At 33.4% G+C, this 16888-nt stretch overlaps 1 protein-coding gene across 4 annotated transcripts in view; it reads left to right on the forward strand.

The window, feature by feature from the left end:
* LOC115452421 (diuretic hormone receptor-like) overlaps positions 1-16888 on the forward strand; it is a 179098-nt gene that overhangs the window by 28513 nt on the left and 133697 nt on the right. For all 4 annotated transcript variants that reach the window (XM_037439457.1, XM_037439458.1, XM_037439459.1 and 1 more), the window contains exon 2: positions 13410-13486. The gene's annotated coding sequence lies outside the window, so the exon portion shown is untranslated. The remainder of the gene's footprint in view (positions 1-13409; positions 13487-16888) is intronic.

Consider the following 16888-nt stretch of genomic DNA (forward strand, 5'->3'; position numbering starts at 1 on the left):
GTCACATTTATATTCCTATATGCTGAGCTCATTCTCTTGATTTCCTTTTAGATAGAATTGTATTGAATATTCATATTCCTTAAGGAACTATCCATACTTACATATTTATAAATGAATTACTGAACCGATTAAAATGGCGATAGTTTCAAACCCTAAGACATCTTTTATACCTAGAAAATATATGATAAGACTTTTATCCCGGAAAACGTTTTTCAGAGAGGCAAGCTGGTATTATATAATTATAAAGTTTTACATTACCTACCAATACTGCTGTGCTTAGTTCAAAAGCGGTATCTCAAAAAAAACAACACCTTGATTTTTTTATCGTCAGATAGCTTAAAGAAATACCCCTCTAAAGAACTTATCTAAATAACGGCATCTTATTTATAAATTCTTAAAAAAAAATCCTTAAAAGAGTTTCTTTATCTCAGTTTTACATACAAAACTATATTTACAAAACTTCGATTATCTCGAAATGAGGTTTCCCTGACATACCGCTTTTGCGTTTAACAAGGCTGAATACTGGAATACTCGTTTACCAATCAAACATCAATCTGTTTTTAGGTAGTGTCATCGCCCTCCGAAGTAGTAAGAGTTTAACATCGGATACTAGTATATCTATTTAGTCTGTAAATATCACTCAAGCCCCATCCTCGTACGTTCGCCATTTAATTAAACTCATTAGTGCCAGCGGGGATGACCTTAGCATACCTACGTCTATACATTTCTAACCGATCGAAGGATTCCATACGGCTGCGACTTTTGTGGTTATTTTATAATGAGATATTTATTTTATGTTATTTACGTAAATATTTACAGTAAATAGTAGAATGCGAATGGTAGACATTAATATTAAACTTATTTTTTTTTTCAAATTTTATCGCGATTTTAAAACTAAAACATTAAATCTGCGGTAAAATCCGAATAATATTTTAATTTGGTAAATAATTAACAAGTAATAAAACTTTGATTTTTGGTAGAAGAGCTAAGTGTTAATAAAGGGGAAAAAAATCGCAATACGCGCACGTGACGTCATCGGAAATTACGATGCGTGCGAAAGAATGAGATGGAACGATAGCCATACAATATTATTCATATTAAATTAAGGGCGTCTGCACGATTAAACATTTTTGAATATTGGAAAATATTATGAATTTTGTCGTAAATGTTAAATAATATCGATTGACTTTCCAAAAAACTTTAAGTACATTGCCCTATACGTCGAAGATAGAATTAAACCAAAGATCGACCCAAACTAAACTATTAACATCGGCTTATAAATTCACAACGGCTATTCTTGTCAATGGAATCTCGGCTTACGGGCAAATGATCTGGAAACTTGTACAAAGACCGTATAAACTCTGGGTTTATGTCAATATTGCTTTAATGTCGGGATTCGGTCAAAGGCGCTTGAATAATAAATTTGTTTGAGATCACTTTGTTTGCGCTTACCTTTTTCCAGTTTCGATGTTTTTCCTTTTTAATCGCCCGTTGTTTAGTTACCTTTGATATTTGAAATATTAATGGTAAATTTTATTGTCTTGAAATTTTTTTCGTTGTTTCGTTTTCTTTGAATTGTAAAAACAAGTCATTAAGAATGTTTTAATCGTCTCTGCTTTTCATCTTTTCTCATCAATTCTTTTTCGGAAAGTTTTCAGTTTTACTCTAACCTTGGCTAACGGTCTGAGTAATATTGAGATATTACTTTGAAAGTGATCATTCTTGAAGTTGTATTGTGGTACTTTTTAGGAATAAGTTTATTATATAGTAACGTCTATTGTATATTGTTGTCTTCTATTATATAATTATAAAATAAAGCCAGTAATGATTCATCCCAATTAAAGTATACTACCATGAATAGTCGTCCATAACTTTGTATAAGATTATTAACATCATTGCCAAGCATTTTTAAAATATCTCCGCCTAGCATTTTCTATAGCAATGTAATTTAAAACTAAGCTGAATAAATTGGATGCATTTCTTGGAGGAACTATTTTTATATCGTCTATGAAATGACACGAGAAAATTTAATGAAGCTTCTTATAAAGTTTTATTGAATGTTGTGTGCTACTGAGGGGTTTCGATATCGCAATTTAATTTTGTTCTTCCCTACTTTATTTACACACACGCCTTTTATTCCCGAATGGGTAGGCGAAGGCGCAACCAGTTCACCCACATTCCACCGTGTGTATTCCGTCCCACGATGTGATAGGGTGCAAGCAAAATCTTTCACACATGATAAATTAAAAGATCATAGGTAAAAATCTTGGTCTTATACAAACATGAATATCGTTTAATAACGACCTATCTAAATTTGACCAAACGTCACAAACAATGCCTCAAACTCAATCTTTGAGGGATTTACTTAATAATTTGAGGAAGGAAAGAGGGTTCTTAAAGCTTAGATATAAGAAGAAATAAATTACTGGGAACGTCTTTGGTACAGTAACTACAAAGGACGAAGTGCCTTATTATCTTTTTACTATATTATGAAGTCTTGGAACTAATTTTACTATTCCACTTATCCCTTAGATTTGTTCAACTTTGTGACGGGCTTTAATACTATTTCCTTAAGATTAGGTCTGCTAAACTTGACTGAAATCAACAAAAGGCCAGTCTTAATAAAGTAAATAATTTCTACATCATTTTAACATGTGTCCAACTATACATTGCTGAAAGATGAGGAAGTATAAAAATAATGCCATCAGAATTTTATTTTTTTTATACGTCCAGGGTCACTTTGCCCCTGCACCTGATGGTAAGTGGAGAGGGGTCATTTAGGATGTCGACTGACGAGATACTTCCCCTTCGCTGGTCGACATAATTATGCCGGCCTGATGGAACCGCATATACATGGGCTAATCCCGGAACGCGATACTTACGTGATACTATGGCGGGTTTTAACACCTTGTGTACGGTGGTCGCTATCCAGGCGAATATAAAATATATCTTTCCACCAGCTATTCTCTTCTTTAAGTTTGTTTTCCAAAACTGAAATTCCACGTTTATTACGACGGAAAGGCATCTTTTAATATAATTCAGAAATCCACGAAGCATGCTTCATCCACGTATCCCCGTACTAAAATAATGTAACACGCGTTCACGGAAGCGTTTAATGTTGTTTAAAACGATAAGTTATTGTATTTCGTTTTTTGAAGATATATTCAGTATAGCAGAATAGACACAAATTATTTTAACGATTATATATCAGATACGTAAAAAGCGGGTTTTGGAATTATCAGGGATGAACTGGAATAGTCAGATAAAGATTCTAATAAAAAAAATCTATCTCGAAAAATCTATGTAGTTATAGGGTGCTCAATCTTCAATCATTGATATGCTTTTAAAAGCATAATTAGATTTTTTCACTATTATATAAAACAAGATTAACTAGGCAGAAGATATTAGTTTATACACACTTCAAAAATGTGTAATCTATATTTACTTTAGTAGATATTATTATTTATTTATTAGTCTTTTATTAATAGTAAATACATGTTACAGATATTATGCTATTATTTTTTATTAACTACTAGCTTTTGCTCACGACTATGCCCACGTAAAAAAGATTTTCTGTAATAAAAGTCACGCTTTATATTTTCCCGAGATAAATAGAGCCTATATTTTAAGTTAGACCTCTAGCCATACATCAGTGAGGCATTAAATTCCATGCAGTGATTTATGCGTGATGCGCGTACAGACAGACAAAAAATCTTTAAAGTGTTTTTTTGGTTTTCATTGCTCTAATGAAGACCCCCATATTAGTTTTTTTTTTATATCTAAGAAATACAAACATCGGCCTGCCACAATTTTATAATATAAAAAAACTATATAATGTAAAGCTTAATTAGTGTATTATTATGCTGACGCTATGTATAAAGCAGCTTCAATGAGTGCGCAGCCCTCGTTTCAGCAAAATGACCTTCACGACCTCTAGGACCTATTAGGTAATGTCTTGCGGGCAAAAGTAACTGCCACATAATATTCTCAGAGAGGACAATTAATTGTCCATAAACATAACGCTTCTGCTTTGGATAATTCATTTTAGTTTAATAAAATTTTAATGAATTGATTAATTCTGTTTTATTATAAAAATAAAAGAAGGATATAAAAAACGTATGAAATAATTGTTTAAAGATACAGAATATCAATATTGACTGACTGTCTCGGTGGCGTAGGTGTAAAGCGTATGATAAGACTACGATGCTGAGGTTCTGGGTTCGGATCCCGGGTCGTACAAAAAATAATGGCGACTGCGTTTTTCCATCTTAAAAGTTACTCAGTCGCAGCTCTGAGCCAGGAAGTTGACAATTATTTTATTTACATATACGATAGCAGATTTCAGGATATTTACACAAGTTTGCGTCATCACACGCACAATGCTATGCACTGATCTGCTAAATACAAATACTTAATCTAACGAATAAAATTTTCCAAATGTGATATAGCTGCGAGGTATGCAAGGAATTTGGCGGTCGCTCGTGGCCGAATCATTAGCAGGCACGCATCCTCGCCATTAATATTGTGATAATGCGTTTGACCACTCATTAACAGGTGCTATATAATACATCCACTACTGCTTTGAGAATGGAATCAATAATTCGTGATATATCGCTAGTTGTATACAAAATCTAATCAAGTAATTATTTGTCTATCTTACTTTGTTTTTATAGCAATATAGATATATTTATTAGTCTGTTATTTTACAATGATGTGAGATATGAAGCGACTCATATTTTTTCTATCCATATCGTCTTATGGACAAACAATATTGCTATACAAAATTTCATATAGTCAGGAGGCACTATGGCATCTACGGAGGCGAATCCATCTTTTTGCAATTACCGGCGTTGTCATCGAAAGACAGCTTTGACAGTCGTATAGATAGAGTTTTTTTTTAATTTTTTAACTATATGACTACCAACTCAGTATTTTGATCTAAACACCTGTAGTTGCAAAATTATGTATTTGCCTTCATAAATAGAATAAGGCCCCCTGACAATCAGTAATGTAAATATCTAATACTTGTGATATTTTTACGTGTCTATTGTTTATTATTGACATGATTTGATAGACACATTTTATCCCCGAAGGGATAGGCATGTTACAACTAGTGCAGCAATTTGTATTTTGTCCCGGGATGTGATAAGAAAACCTACCGCCATATCGGGCACAAATTCTAAACTCCGACTTGAGCAGAAAACTCAATAAAAGCGATAGTTGTGCCGCACATGACATCCAAATATGCCGCCGAGACGGAACAGGTGACTATGAAACAAGTTATGTTAGAAATATACTCAGACCAACAATCAAATATAAATCCAACGAGAAATGCGTAACATATTCTCGAGATTGCTTACTGCAATAAAGCCAAGTTATGAGCGTGGAAATATCCGAGATGCACGACTCAGCGAACTCATGAGCCCATTTTATATTCGATGCAAGCTATCGTTGAACAAACATGTTTTGCATAATTTTTCATATTTAAAGATGGACTTCAATGGTATGGTTTCCCGCACGACTGCGACTGCGAAGTTTGGATTGGATAAAGTTTTAAATGCGGCCATTTTGTCCTCGCTTATGTCGGTGCGGATTACGAAAGGCTTCGGCTTTATCCCGTTGGAATGATCCTATTTTCTAGAGAGTAAAGTTTCCGTAAGCCGAATCTATGAAATAAATTATGGTTTTGCCACATTGCATAAATATATCCCCAGGGATGTGCAAAAATAGATGAAAAGAAAAAAAAAACAAAATGTTGCAACTTTGCCTAGTATCAAAAATATTATTGTTAATAATAGCTTATTAAAAAAATAACCACGACCTTTAAAAAATTATAATAATTCTGTAGTGTGCACCCAATAAGATCTCAGTTGCTTGCGCTAACGCACATTACATTTGAAGCGAATCCTACACATAGGTAAAATATATTTCTTAACAATAAATAGACTGGAATATGCTGGACATAAACTTTTCGTTAACAGTAATATGTAGGAAATAACTTTAAGGAGAAAAGACGGAAAAATAAGGTCATGACGTCCACAAGATTTTGGTGGCACGTGACGTCATCACGATGATAGCCAGTTAATCCAACTTCGTGATAATGAAAGTATTTAGAGCAGCGTTCTTATCTTGAGAATCTCTGATTATGTTATATAAAATGCTCTTGCGCAGAAAAAAATTAAATTCCCAAATAGAATAATTAAAAAAGTATTATTTCGCGTCTCTAAGGGCCTGTATCATAATTTTCAAGTAAATTTAATTTATCCGTAAACGAAACACCTTATGTAAATATTACTCAATTTATTACCATTTATTTGGGAGTATAAATTAGACTGTGACTTGTATTTCATCGGCTTATACATTTATATATTAAGTATCTAAGAAGCTATAAAACAGGCCTTTGGATAAATTTTTATTGTAATTATAAATAAAATAACTTAAAAACACAATGCTTAAATTTATAGAATATCTGTCAAAATTGAAAGTCAGTCGACCCTAATAAACAGCTTATGACAAAAACGTTACCCAACCCTGCCACCTTAGCGATTGATCTGTATTCATAATTTATTTTTATGTTATCGAGTCGGGCCATTTTAATATTTATGGAAAATATTGTTAGGAAATTCTTAACCATATATTCTTAATGAAAATTTTTTTTTAAATTTTCAATATATTGTATGTATATCGATATTAATATACGATGTACCTATCTAGTCAATATTTATAAAATAATAGCAAATAATATTAAAATAAAAGTGTATATTTTAAGAATTTCACCGCGGCTTTTTATATTTTCTCCCGATCTTTCGAAGACTTTGCAGCCTTCGTGATCAGGAGGTTACAATATCTACCTACATTTTTCAATTTTTTGCTGTAGACGATCCGATCTACGCAAAATGAGTCCAAAGTGTCTCAAAATTATAATATAAAAAAACCGCGATAAAATCCGTAAAATTGTTTTATTTCAATGTCTAACATTCAAATAAACATAAAAAATCAGTTGGAAATAATATTTTAAACTTAGTCACAAAGTAGAACGGAACGGCTATACGGTCAATTTTATGATTTCACTAGCTCTAATATCACACATTTAAATAATGAAATGCGACTTTAGAATGAAGGTGTTTAAGTTTTAATTTGTCCAAAAAACGGCGCCACTCTGGTGCCAAAATAAAAATCTAGTGTCTCACCATTAGCAGCTAACGTAGTACAAAAAATTATAATCCAGGGCGTCCTCATAAAGATTTGTTTACACACTTTTGTTTCAAGGTTACTGTAACTACCAAATAACTTGACGTATGTGTGTCTGTTTGTACAATAGTTCTTTTCATCTCGGACAATGACAATGTTCAAGCAATAAAAGAATAAAGGAATTTTGTGTATAATGAAATGGATGATTTCGGTTCTAAGAAACCCGGTTCTTATTTGTTTGCGATGTCAGTTATGATTTTTTATTACGAAATTATTTCTTACAAAGTATGGAACTCAAATATACTGAACCGTTTCGATATCTTTGCAAAATATTATACATGTGCGGTTAAATGGATGAGTTTGATATATTTTATTTCAATATTTACGTACCTACTATAAATAACTTGGCCAAGTGAAAAACAATAAAAAAAAGTTAAATTCACTTTCTTTACCTATTCAATGCGAAACCTGGTACCTCTAGGTAAGTTATATTCTCCTGTAAAAATATGAGTATAAAGTATAATAATTAATTATAATGCCTATAAGTTCCAGGTTATAATAATCTTACTAGGTGTTTTTGGCGGCTTCAGTCGTCTTTCCGACTAAAAAAGTCCCTACACTGTAGCGATCAATAGAGTTACCTGTATGACGCTAGCGCCACCTATGTAAATCTGATTAAAAATCCACAAATTGTGTATGGGAGCAAATTATCAAGACTAAAGCATCCTATGTGTTAATATAGGACATGCTTTATCTATCTGCCAAATTTCTACCAAATGCGTTCAACTGTTTTTCCGTTTACTTCTAACAAACATCCAACCATTTCCATAAACTTTCGCATTTGTAATATTAAAAGTAAGATATTGGTTAGATTTATAAAAACTTTGAAATTATTTTGAATTCTTAAGACTCGTACATTTAACATAATGAAACACATTCCTTTTAAAATAACACGTAAGCTTCCTTTAGCAGGCAGTTTCAAGGTAGAGTGCTAGTATAATTTCTAAACGCATTATTACTCGGAATATCTTCCGTTGGCCTGATTCTTGTTGCTCGCGTTATATCTACCTCAGCGCACTCCACTGAGCTTTTAATAATAAGATTATTATTGAGTTAACTTTCTTTTCATAGGAAATAAGTCAATGAATTATTGGCGTCATAGATAAAAGCATAATCAATCCAGATTTATTAGAAATAATATTAATCCAAAATATACTTATAAATTGGAAAGTTTGTGTAGATGTTATGATGTTTGTGGGCGGTAAACTATGTAACCGATGTATTTAGATATTTGGTTACATATAAAAAAAGCTTATAAAAAAACCTATAATATTAACTAGGATTTGCTAGCGGCTTCGCCCGAATCAAGAGACTTTCTCGCTACAAAAATCTGTAAAACACTATATAAAGTCAACGCCCTCTATTTGCAAAATCAGATTTAACCATTCCCTTATTTCCCATAGGAGTTAATTATCGGGATAAAAGTAGCCTATGTGTTAATCCAAGACATGACAAATCCGTTTAGTTATTTCTTCGTTTACTACTAAAACACACAAACATTATCACAAACTTAAGCATTTATATTAGCAAGATAGATAAACAATCAGTTAATAATATCGCAAGAACAACAATACTATTATAAATTTATTCCCATATCTCTAAAACAACTAACGTGAGTTGAGTACTTGTCATAAAATGTTACTCAACAAGAAAATAGTATAACTATTTCAGAACTTTATTACCTGCAATAACTGTTTGATAGTTACTTTCCCAACTGCTTTGTAGTCTTCTCAGAGACTTTATGGAGCCATGGATACCGAGATTATTTAAAACTTCAAAGGCTGGCGGACACGATCTTTGGTTGATTTCAACAAAGATACTCTTTACGAAATTCTGTGTATTATTACATGGAATTGTTAAAGAATAAAGAAATATAATTAAAAAATAGGGGATCGCATTAAAATAATAATATTAGGTAATTATATACGCTCACGCTGTTTATCACCAATGGGGTAGGCAGATGCGCAACTAGTTCACCCACTTTCCGCCGTGTGTATTCAGTCCCATGTTATTATAGAGTCGCCCCTGTCGCCTAGGCACAAAATTCAAACTCCAAGCTGATACTGAGTAGAAAAACTATACTAAAAACCCACACTGCTCGACCTAAAGTTCGAACCCGAGACTTCAGCACTGCCGTCGTACCGTAATATAACTACGACACCGAAGCAATGAATCTAATAATAATAATTTTGAAGTATCAACATAAAATTATTTGGTTCTGAGTGAAATTCTTGATAAAAAAGAGATTTAAATATAAATCTAAATATAAATGACGCTTTAATGTCTAATGCGTGTCATATATTTATATTTGGCAAATTGTAATACAAAAAAAACGAATTATAAATGATTTGTTTAATTCAGACATGTATGCCATCAAAACCAAACACAAAATAACCTCTGTAGGTATAAACTATCATGGCAATGGATTCCTTAAAGCGACTACCGATCGTAGCCAAATCAAATACGACATAAATCCAACCATGCATGAACTTCTGGGTCTCATACTATCAAAGTCGGAAGCTCACCTATTGAATCACTTTACGTGCCCAGAGGTGCAAACGACGCTAAAGGAACGGAATAATAATTTATGAACCGAAAAATGACTCGCTGACTACGATTATTCATTCTCCGGAGCCAATTTTAATATTATATTGGCGACATTTTTTTGCGTTGTTTCAGTTGATATATAACTTTATATTATGTATTATATTATGCTACGTTGTGAATAGAAAACCGAATTAAATGGTTTAGTTTCGAAAATTTGTAGCCAGTGTAACTACTCGACATAATAAGACTTAACATGTATTAGGATGGTAAGTGCAGTGGAATACCAAACAATACTTTGTTATCAAGGTGTTGGATTATGTTTCTGCTGTTTATGGGCGGTCGTATCGCTTACCATCAGACGAAAGGCGGCTCAACGCCGGGCCGTAAGGCACGGTTACCCCAGCATAACCGCTCAGTCGCCCCCCACGAAGGCTGGGCGGTAGTAATAAGGGACTTTCTCCGCGAAACCAAAAAAAAAAAAAAAAAAGGTTCTTCTCGTCATTCAATGCACTTAAAAAAAAGAACTATTTCACGCATTTAGAGTGGTTATTTATATTATAATTTTCTACTGACTTTTCGTAGATTTTGTAGCCTTCAATCTTCATAATCATGGGGCGAACTGAGGACTATTGGTCCGAAAAGTCAAACTTACAATATTTACCTACATTTAACAACTACCTGCATTATTTTTTAATTTTTAGAAGTTGACGGTCCGATCTTCGCTTAATGAGCTCACAATGTCTTGAAGTGTGGCAGTCGGCCTTTTGGGTTCCGATTTAATTAAATGTAGAAGAGGATAAGGCTAGTGTAAGCTTTGAAACGTCGAGAGAACATTTTTATATAAAAAATCGCGATAACATGCGAAAAATTGTTTGAAAAAACATAAGTAAATAATCAATTAATTATTTTTTTACGAAATATGTTTAGATTTTTACTAATAGGCAGACCAGTCTTTATTTCTGTCTAATTAGAGACTTGCACTTAAGAAGATATTTTTTTATAAAAATAATGTGAGAAATGTCTTTGCTAGTGATTCGGAAAGCCCGTTGATCAGTTATTTTTTAATATTAGAATAGATATTTTTAAATATCATAAATCTAAACACCTATATCAACTAAACTTTTCACACAAAAAACAAATTTGTCTAAATTTGAATCCAAAAGGCCTGAGCAGATGGCGCGTTATCTCCAAGTCTGTCAGATGCGGATTAGTAAACCCCGGCTATTTCTTATCGCAAAGTCGTGAGATTAACTTTCGTCAGTCCTTTCAGCTGCAAGTCATTAGTGTAGATTATATTTAAATAGGGATATCTTCAATGGAATATCCCAAAAACGCAATAATTTTGATTTATTCCTAATATTGAAATCAAATGTGATTTAGTTGTCATTCTTAAATGTATTCTCATATTTATGTGAATATTGGAAAATATTGGAAAAATACATAGAATATATATTAGCGTGGAGTTAAATAGAGAGTTGATATAAAAAGGTCGTCGCCTGCAACGGAGAGTTCAATAATAAGTATTTTATTATATATATGCGTTACAATATATTCAAGTATTTTACAAGTGGAAAGCACAAAATGGAATTTTGATAAATGTCTAATGTATTTGACTGCCTCGGTGACATAGTTGTATTACAGTAAGACTGCAGTGCTGAGTTCTTGGGTTCGAACCCTAAGTCGGCAGAGATATGGCGATAAGCTGTCCTGGAGGATAACATACGGCAAAAAGTATTCCTTAAAGAGTAATCCTTAGGGATGGAATATAATTTATTAGTGGGTATCTAATTTATTAGTAAAAAAAATCCACATAAATTAGTTAAAGGCAAACAAACAGTTTATGTACAATTCATTGCGTATTGCCCTTGTGTTGCAATATACTTGCAACCTATTATGTTTTAAAACAAGAGATGGCTATGTAATGCAAATAAATCACGTTAATTTGTTCGTAATTTAGTTTCGAACTTTCTTCCTTTGACGCCTGTTTAAAGGCACTTACATACTAGCAATACGCTTGCGATATAATTTATACATTGTATTTAAAATTGTTGGATTAAAGTTCACGTAATTACAAACTCTGCATCGATTAAATATCGGAATTACTTTTCCTCATAACTTTTTATGTAAATTAATGGTTTTGAATGGACAATATTTCCGGAAATATTAGTTAAAATAAATGCCCGGACTCTGTATTGTATCCAATATGTGTAAGATATAGCATCCTATCCCATCAATCGGGCGCAATAAGCATGATAAAAAGCACTAGTTGTGTCTCTGTCTACCTCGTTCAGAATAAAACGTGTGCGTGTGAAATTCCCTAATCGTAAATTGTCTTATTTTATAAATATGATGATAAAAGTTCTTTATTCCCAAATGAATTTATATTATGTTGCTTGATTGGATGTTAATTTTCACTTAGTAGCGAACATACCTGTTAATAGAAGGCGCTTAGATGTTGAATGCTTCAGCCAATCCATAGCCTCAGTGTATCAATTAGCTCTTGATTGGATTTAGCATCTCCGGATGCATGACTAATCTCACATTCAACACACTGATACAATACAGACCGCTACAATCCATTTGTATTGACAATAGACACGCCATCAGTTTATAAACTACTACCTTTTGCTATGACTCTACCTGTGTGAATGTATTTTCTTAGAACACACGTCTCTCAGGATTAGTAGAAGTAAATAGGAAAAGCCTACTTTTTTGGAATAGAAATCGCTTCCTTGATGCTAGATAAATGAACACTTTTGTGTTTATAATAACATATATTAATTTTCCTTACTTTGCATCCAAACTTGGCTGCAAAGTAAGGAAAATTAATATATGTTATTATAAACAAAGTTAGTGGTCGCATCGGCATGGATAGTAACCACCGTACACAAGGTGATAAAACTCACCATAGTGGCCCACGTAAGTATGTTGCGCTCCTGGATTAGCCTGTGTATATCCTGTTCCTACAAACCGACCTAATTGTATCGACTGTCGAAGGGTATTCACCTCTCGTCAGCTGACATTCTGTTGGACCCAACTCCACTTACCATCAGTGCAGTCAGTCACTTTGCCGTTTAAAAATATGCTGAAGACACTCTTGTTAAAATTAAACTGTTTTTCGGACTTTATCGCACTTTTAATTATTTTAGTTTTCTCTCGACGTTTCGAAGACTTTGCAGCCTTCATGGTCACCTCAGTGCCTCCCGTGAATCCGAAAAATAGTTTAATTTTAATATCTAACATTCGCGTAAACATAAGAAATCATTACACTCTTGTTTACCATTTATTTGGATGCTTGACTTTTTTATTTGGTCGCACTATAGTATATTCGACGATTAGCATTTACTCAGACATTGTGAAACACGCCCTTAGAGTAAAGGGTATGTAGGTATAATATAACAGCATAATATGTTACCTCCAACGCCCATAAACACCAACGGATAAATCATTTATGCGCCACCGACTTAACAGACAGGAAGAGGGATTAGGAAGGACACGAGGTTAATGTCGTTGCGACTTATATTAATAATTATTTGCTTAATCTTCTAAATGGCTCGTAGAATTAAGAATTTTACGTCTGATTTTAAAGGTTATGTTTCTTTTTCCCTCAGGATTACATCCAAGATCCCGCTTAAGGGCGATCCCTGGGTAATTTGGGAGTATGGCAGTAGCCTTATAAACGGACTCGGTATGTACAATATAATTTTTGATTAATATGCAAATTAAATAGACAGAACTATCCTCTTAAACAAAGTAATAGTCATCCATAAAATAATTTGAACCTATCCCAATGTTTTTCATCTAATTACATCTTTTTCGTAATTAGACAGTAAGACAATTAAACCAGCGCAGGCGCGTGATGGTCTGTTTTGGTAATTCGGCCCACGAATAACATTATTTTTATCCTCCAGTTAAAAAGGGTAAATCTGTCTGTGACAAGGGCTTTTCTCGGTGGGTTACCGAAAATTCCAGATGATAGTATAATTCACAAACTATAAATAGCGGTGGGCCTAACGTTCAATATATTTTATATTTTATCACGCTGTGTGCAACCTTTACAGCATCATAAAGTGGGTGGAAAAATATGCTAACTTTTATTATATTTTTCACATATTTTACATATCTGTAGGCACACCAACCCTTTGTAAAATAAGTAAATAATCGTATTCATAATCATTACCGCCATAAATTCATATAATTTTACTTTAAAGATACATGAATAAGTATATTCTATTTTCCATCTTACTACGTCAAATTTGTGAAAATATTTGGATGTTTGTTAGAAATAAACGCCGAAGTAGCTGAACCAATTAGACGAAATTTGGCACACGTGCTTTTTTTGGATAATTTACTCTTATGAAAATATTAAATTTTAAAATCAGATTTTTTTATATACAGCGTTATTGATCGCTTTAGTGATTAGAATTTAGAATTTTGAAGCAAGAAAAGGTTTTCACGCCGGTAAAGCCGCGAGCAGAATCTAGTCTTTAATAATACCGATAACATTTCCAACTAGATAGCTGTCATGTCAGATATTCAGAAACAATTTCTGTATCACACGAAATTGGAACATCCTTTACAAACTGGATCCCAACTCGCGGAAATGAAGCAAATTCAGTAAACTAGAGTTATCAACCGATATCCGGGCCAAAATGAGATTTCGTGCGTAAACGTTCAATGTTTGGCACTGGTTCGTCTCTACGAACTTTCGATCTTTCCTAATTAACAGATATACATGATTGTTACAGTGATATTAATAAGTAACGTGTGGAAAATTTATAAAACACCCTGTATGTTAAGTTTATTCCAATAATTTATTTCAATCAGTTCTTTAAGTCACAAATGATCTGAAGTTTGAAATAAGTTTGTCAATAGTAAAACAGTTTATTTATTTAATTAATTTATGTATAGTATTTAATTAAATCACTGATTAAAAGAGTGAGTGAAGAACTTATCAAAATATAGGAGTAAATATTACATACTCTAAATAAATATACATTTAGTTATAAATAATTATGAGTCCTTCGGTGGCGTATTTGTATTGCGCGACCAGTCGACAACATTCTAAGGTCGCGGGTTCAAATCCCGGGTAGGGCAGTGATGTTAGGTTTTTTTTTTGGTTGGTTTGGAATTTTTACCTGATATGGCGATAGACTTCTCCTGTCACATCATGGGACAGAACACAAGGGCGAAAAGTGGGTACCTTGATTTCAACCAGGTGCGACATTAGAGGTGCATCTCCTATCCCTTTGGGGATACAAGCATGATGTAGGTGATGTGTCCTACACGTGGCTACTTTCATAATAAAGAAATTACTCAGTTTTATTACAAAACTTGCGACAATACAGGTGCATCTCCAACCCCTTTGGGGATATAAGCATGATGTAGTTGTTGTGTCCTAACGTGGCTACTTTCATAATAAAGAAATTACTCAGTTTTATTACAAAACTTGGGACAATACAGGTGCATCTCCTACTTTTTTGGGGATACAAGCATGATGAAAACTATGTCTAATGACTACAACGTGGTTACTTTCATAAGGAAAAAACTCACTTTTATTACGTATAACCATTATCTCACGACCCTCTAAGAAATCTCTCGACGCACGCGGCTTACATTACCACAGACAATAGTAAGCCTGTTCTATCTTCACCGTGACATTTATTAGACATGCGACTTAACCCCAGATATTACGATAACACACTTTCCTATACATTCCATCGGCCGTAAATAAAATCCATAGCGGTTCGCAAACATAATATAATTCGCACTTTTAGAACTAAAGTGACTTAACTCAAAAAGACGTTTTGTGGGAAACGAATAAAAAAGATTTTAAAAAAGTATAGAAGACAGTGAATTGGGCGGTCATCGAAAATGAGAATATCTATTGTTATTCTATAATTTTGTCTTTTTCTCGTCATAGGAATAACCCTGTTCTGTAAAGAACATGTTTTGGAAAGTCGTTTATATTCTTTATTTTTCAAGCAATTTATATTCTTTATTTTTCTTGAAGTATGTAGCTCTACGCGGCCTTAGCGAACTTAACACGAGGTTAATTTAAGTTTATTCATAACTTACTTAACAAACCTTAAGCCTTTTTGCGCTTGCTAAGTTAGGATTACTAGGAAAAGCTAAACGCATTTATTAAGTTAAAAAGCAAGAACAGAGTTATTTTATTATCGACTCTATTTATTTAGAAAAAACAATACTTGGTGACTTTGATGTCTTAGAAAATTATATAGACAAATTGAAATTAACAATCAATATTTTCACATTTGTAAACCGACAAAATAATTGTCTTACTAAGCGCCGTTTTCGAATAGAGGGTTTACCTTTTAAATATATTTGACTTTACATTATAATATATATTAAAAATGAATAAATTGTATTGAGTACCAGCTTTAGTGTTCACTATTTAAAACCTTTAAAATAATCTACTGTTACTACGTGTATGATTCTATATACAGGGAGCAATAGCCAAGATGCCTTTCTACGATGTCGTGGATGGGATTGACATATCCTAGCAACAGACTTATCGATAGGATATATTATCCGTACATTTTTCTGTTTTCTATTAGCGTTAACGATTACAAAAAGGCATCTTTACGACTCCTGACTTATTTTGGTTACTATCAATTATGTTCGAAATGCGCTCAGTTTTCTTACCATGCACGCCCATACACGGGGGACATTTGTCGCGGCCCTAGCACAGTTAAGTGTGTATACCTCATGATTGCCAATTCACATTGAAGTCTACAAAGGCTCGCGAATATTTCCTGGCCTTTTCTCTTCCTCCCACCCTAAGAGGGTTCCTTCTCCTTACCCCACACATTCTAAACTTTCCTTCAGATCCCTGCAGTCTCCCTAATACGCCGAAGAGGGCGCCAGGGAAAGTGCGTTGTATATACCGTTAGGAACTCCGCCCGGTGGTTGCCCGAAGTTAGTCATCAAATTAGTACGGCTCAACGCCAGGTCGTAAAGCACGGTGACCCCAACATTACCGCCTAGTCGCCCCCTACGTAGGCTGGGCGGTAGTCATAAGGCACTTTCTTCGCGAACCCAAAAAAAAACGATCCCTGCAGTCGCTAAG

The sequence above is a fragment of the Manduca sexta genome, chromosome 16, assembly GCF_014839805.1.
Source record: "Manduca sexta isolate Smith_Timp_Sample1 chromosome 16, JHU_Msex_v1.0, whole genome shotgun sequence".
In the NCBI taxonomy this organism is placed as follows: Eukaryota; Metazoa; Arthropoda; class Insecta; order Lepidoptera; family Sphingidae; genus Manduca; species Manduca sexta.